This window comes from Barbus barbus (assembly GCF_936440315.1).
Source record: "Barbus barbus genome assembly, chromosome: 33".
Classification (NCBI taxonomy): domain Eukaryota; kingdom Metazoa; phylum Chordata; class Actinopteri; order Cypriniformes; family Cyprinidae; genus Barbus; species Barbus barbus.
The window spans coordinates 14,691,066-14,697,065 of record NC_136761.1 but is presented as its reverse complement, the minus strand read 5'-3'; positions in this window follow the sequence as shown (position 1 = coordinate 14,697,065).

Genomic DNA, 6,000 nt, shown 5'->3' with positions numbered 1-6,000 from the left:
GGTAATCACTGACAGAAGCTTGGTGAGGCTCAGTAAATATCAAAAGTTCAAATATGGAGCAAGCTCAAATCTCAGTTAAATCACCAAATAAAGAAAAATTAAAAACACTTTTTACTGTATTACAAATCTATGGAATTACAGTACGGAAGCTTGTTTCCACCACGGATTTAAAAAAAATAAAAAGGCTCTTTATCTCACAATTCAGACTTTTTTTTAAATCACAATTCTGAGGAAAAAAGTCACAATTATTTTCTGAAACCAGATTCAATCATTGTTGTAATTCAAATGCTTTGGCCAATGTTTGTTTAAAACAAAATGTTTAATCTCTTCCATCATTTATTGGCAATATTTCGAAGCATAAAATGGCTAGAACTACTTTAATTTCAACACATGCATATTTGTGATCAGAGATCTCACATTGATATTAATAAATAATGACTCTGGAGACACTGTTAAAAAAAAATATTCCAGTTAACAATCTGAAGTTATTATGACCATAACAAGGTTAATATTAACCATTCCTTCAAAACACACAGTATAACCAGTGTATGAATTATTCATGTAGCATATAACAAGCAAATAATTTCACAGTACTCAGGCTTTGAAACAATAAGCTCAAAAGGGCCACAGATGGCAAGAAGCCAAATCTGGAGCATTTATATTCTACATTCAAAACAAAATGAAACATGGCATTAGCATAGATTTAGATCATGTTTCCTTCCTTTATTTTGAAAGTTCTTTTGTTGCAGAAAGGAAGACTCACACCTTAAATGCATGCCACCCCCACACACTCGCATCAAAGAAAGAGAAAACTGTTTTTTTGGTTCGCAAGTGATACGATCTGTTGCTTCCAAAGCATTTATGTATGAAATTATAGCTTTTTCATATACAGCAGTCCTTAAGTGTCAGATGTCAGATCCTAAATGTAGTGACTATGATTTTGATTTGAGTCTCAGTGGTCTGATGGAAAGTGATATAAAGGTTCAAGCTAACCTGTAATCATATGACACGTTAATTGTTATATTTGTCAACGTGTTGGGAGATGTAGTCCACAGATGAAAAATGGTTGCTATGATTATTGTAATTAAGTAGATGACAAGGCTTGGATGGTTAACATGAGCCAGTCAACAGCTGTTGGTAAAAATTGTAACTACAGCATCTGGATGCAAAAAGCCTCGTTTTTCCATTGACTGGCATTTAAAAAAAATATCTGTATTCTGATGGTATAGGGGGGCAAATATCGCGATTGCCTTTGAGATGAATGGGAACACTAACCAATAGCTTTATCTGAGCATATTAGGAGTCCTTGGTCCAGACAGAAAACACAGTATGATTTCAGTGCATTTAGCATGGTGGGTAATGAATTTGCTCAACTTTGTTGTTATGCGTAAAATAAACTATTTAATAACAACAACAGCGACAATAATAATAATAATTATTATTATTTACTTATTTATTTACCTCCTAAAAACTTTTTAGTTTATTGATACAAGGCAATCATATGCCTAAATGAGGGAGGGTATTTTGATTTAATAATATAATATAATATAGGCAAATATAATATAATAATATTTTTATAATAATAATATTTTAAATCAAATTATATACTAATTTGAGTATATATGTTTGCCGTGTGATATCTCTCAAAATGTTATGAAAAAAGTTATGCAAAAAAGGTAATGCATTTTTATAATTTCATCGCCTAAAAGCTTCCAAACAAACTAACTACTAGTGTCGGATTGGGATATCAACTGGATTATTGTCAAATTGGGTGTGAGGAATGCTGTCGACAGGGATTTCTTTACATTTCAGTCCTTTAATGATAGATCTAAATGCATAAGCCCGGGATAATATGGATTCTGTCAGACCATCTCCGCTCACTACCTGAAGCCATCAGAGACATTTTTGTCATGCTGTATTATCTTTTTACATTCAAGCTGGCAGAGTGGTTTAGAATTCACAGTGAGGGAGATCTGGGAGTATAAAGAATGCTGCTTCAACTTTGGGAGATGGCTTTCTATCATCATTAAACATTTTCTAGCATTGTGAACACTGTACTGTACTGTGCATGTAGTAGACAAGAATCCGAGTGGTACCAACATTCTTATAGTATGTGTACACCTCAAGACTAAATATTTAATTGCATGACAAAACTATGGTAATTAATCAAAATTAGTTTAAAAAGTAGTTTATAAACTGTTACCACTATACTTAAAGTGTTGTTGTCACTGAAATGACTGGAATAGCCAAATTTCTTCATTAGAAATGCATATATTAGGCCATATACCTGTTAATATAGAAATTTTAGTTGGGATATGACATGTGGGAATGATGGAAGTAGTTGAGCGAGTGTTTGTTGAAGATTACAGCTTTTGAAAGGTCATGGAGGGGGAGATAATAGCAATCACACGTCTCAGAGACAAAACCGGGTGAAGTTGGTGGTCGACCGTCAGCAATTGTGGTCAGTGCTACACTGCAGGTAACAAAGACAGAAAGGTGACTCTTTGAGGGGCGATAATGATCTTGGTCTCCCGTGTCTCCTCCTCAAGTTTTAAAGGTCAGACATTATCCCATGGCTGTGTTCTGTATCTCACAGGAATGGATATCACATCTGTAGATAAAATAATGCACGGTATGGGGATGCTTGGTTGTATATCAGTTTTTTTCCCCCTCCATCACTGCAAGTTCTTTTAAAGTTTTAAGTAGCACTTGACATCTTATAAACACCTGGGAAATCATTTGGAGAGTGCTTAATGTAATACAAGAGCAGAAATAAATTAGTCTTCAAAGTCATTTGTGCCTCTAATTAAATATTAAACTCCATTTGGTCCTCAAAGGTACTTTGGCTATATGATATGCTGAAAGTCTAGGATGATGTGAAGCACTCGCGCATAATCATGTTGATCTATTCAAGATGGGAGAGACAGCTTGTAGCTGTCATGTCTGGGGGATAAAAACCACTAAAAGTATTTAAAGAGGTCAGAACAGATCTGAATGATTAAAAACCATGTCACTGATGTTTGCATCAGTTAGCTGTGTTGTTGCATGTTAGATTTAGTCCATACTTGCTTAGCTTTGTTAGGTAAGTGTAAAACAAAGTGGATTATGAACCAGATTGTGTTAAAACAAATTACTATGAGATGTGTATAGCATCATGTCCAGTGTATTCTTGTGGATCTTGGCACAACAATGTGTTTTCCCATATTGCCCTCTTAATCAGAGCCGCAGCCCCATGTGTTCAGTTATTAAACTTTAAACATTTTATCTCTATCACTGTGCTTTATAATGAATTAAGCCTAATTCTAGGCTGTTATACAGCAAGAACACTTCACATTGTTTTCTTGTTAGAATTATCTACCTGTTTACAGCATCACAACTGAGTTTTGTGTTGTTGATGTGAAATGAATTGTCACTTGAAGATGTTAGATCCAGTTTTGTGTTCTATGTGTGATCCGAACTGTTTAACAAGTATAATTACACAGATTGCACCAAAAAAAGTTGTCAAGTTTAGTAAAGTCCAATTCTACCGGATTGCACAGTTTAACTACAATATGTTGCGTCTTGGATTCTTAGCTACTAGCTTACATAATCAGTAAACCCTAGTCATCTATTTTCTTGTTAGGGAACAACTTGGATATGCTGGCCCTCCACCTAGACCATCACCAAACCAGTTTGATGGCAGTTTGAAGTCTTTTCATCAGAGAAATCACTCTCATTATCCTTATAGTTAACATATTAGGTTACATATCAATCATAATGTTGTCTTAGTCATTAATATGTCCGTCTGCATGTGTACTTGAAATTGTAAAAAACACAGTTTTGTAGCCATTTCAGGCTGAGTGGGTGGGAAGAAAGGTAGCAGAAATGTTTTTTAGACAGCCCTAATCCATAGTTCAACTGGCAATCACTGAAAAATTGCTAAGAAGCATTGCTGTCTCTTCTGTTTATGTAGCTTTTTATGGGTTACGTTATGTGGTAAGCCCAGAAAACCGCAGTTTATCCTTAATCACACTGTATCTGACAGAGAGCTCTTTGTGGGCAAGTCCTCCAGCAGGATTCCAGCTCTTTGTGGGATATTGCAGCTCTGAGGCAGCAATTACTGGCACTTTTGAAAAGCTCAAGGATTTTTCAACTCCAATCTAAGCCTAAAGTCAGCTTGGTTTTCAGAAAAGTTTTCCAACTTTCAGCTTACACTAGGAATGGACATCTTCTGAAGTAGCCTATTTCGGCAACCGTCACTTTCTGAAGTGTTGTTCCATGCCCGAGGGTATTAAGCCAGTATCCAATACAGTTCAAGTCTGTTTTAATCATTAGAATGAAAGAACATTGCGAAAAACATAATGCTCTTATCCTTTATAAGTAATTGCTTTACAAATCTGTTAATGAAGGAACAACATATGTTGTCATGGTGTGTGTTTCCTTTTATCGCTTTCTAGCAGCATTGCACTTAGTTGTAAATATTAGTGGTCTGTATTTAATGTGATGATGCAAATAAAGATTTGTCCAGACAGGAAACATGCCATATGTAAAAATAAATAAATAAATAAAATACATGACCAGTGTAATCCAATCCATGAACAAATCATACTTCTAAGCCAGTTCCTTTTTTTTCTTCTTTTTTTTAATGAAGTAAAGTCATGAGGCTTTGGTGATTTACGAACAAATGACTCTCTTATTTTAGTGAATCAAATGCATGTCACGGCTCAAGTACAGTTTGATTCATGAACAGATGATTCTTATAAGTTATTTTAAATTAATCAAAAACTAATGTGGTTCCTTCACTGAATCTGTCAATCAGTTAGCTTTATAGCTATAACATAATATTGATTGCATAAATTAATAAATTCATACAGGAATAAACCTTTGCTCTACATGTCTCCCCCTCCCCCTGTATAAAATAGGTCATATTTTCACATGGGATGTCTGGCACGAGTAATTATAGTGCTTTTAATTAAATCATATCTACTTTCTTAATTATACGACACCTCTGGGACAATATGCATAATGGTGCATTAAGGTGATTTCGGTAGTGTAACTCACTCATCCAGTGAACAGTTTAATAGCTTTGAAATGCATTGATAGACATGCGATGCCTCATATCAGCTGCAGTTGTTCTGACCCTCTGAGGCCTTTTAGTGCAACCAATTTTTTGCTTCAACAAAGATAACATGACCTAGTGCTGGTAAAACATGAGCGCTAATTTCTTTTGCTCTACATTAGCACTAGCAAAACAGAGGACAGTCTGATCTACTGAGCAACTATCAACCATTCTGGAGCTGTCCACCTCTGTTATCTCCGCTTTGACCTGCCCTCGGGTTCTTCTGCAAGGACAGCTCCTGCTGGGTTCATGAAAGTCAGGGGTGTGAAGTAATGAATTACAAATACTCACGTTACAGTAATTAAGTAGTTTTTATCAGTAATTGTACTGCTGCAGTCACTTGGATAAGTCGTTGTTGTTTGTTGAACTTGTTGACTTTTGATGAGTTTGAGCGTTGATACGCGCTGTGAAAAAGTGTGTTGGAAACACTGTAAAACGATTTGAAATAATGTACTCAAATTGAGGACTAATCTGCACCTTATTGATGACCTGTGGCGTTAATACACTGCATCTGTGTCAGCCCAAGATGTAATAAAACTGCAGCTCATAAATAAACTTTTTTTTTATTATTTATTTATTGTTATCCATTTTATACAATCTGCCTTCATTTGGCAAGTGCACTCAAGCATAAACAATTTTCAAGTTCAACACTTTTTGTTCCATGGATGCTGCTGATTCACCGAGACCGCCGCGGCTCAGCAGAGAGACGTGCGTTTGTGTTTTTTTTTTTTTAAGTTTCCACAGAAATACTTGGCTATTTAATACATTTTTCCTTACAAATTGTTTTTTCAACATAACAATTCGAGTAAATGTGTAAAAGGTACGGCATGATGCCATCCTTCTAGAACAATGTGCATTTATGTTAAAATTGTAACATAAATTATCAAGTTTAGTTATTCTTA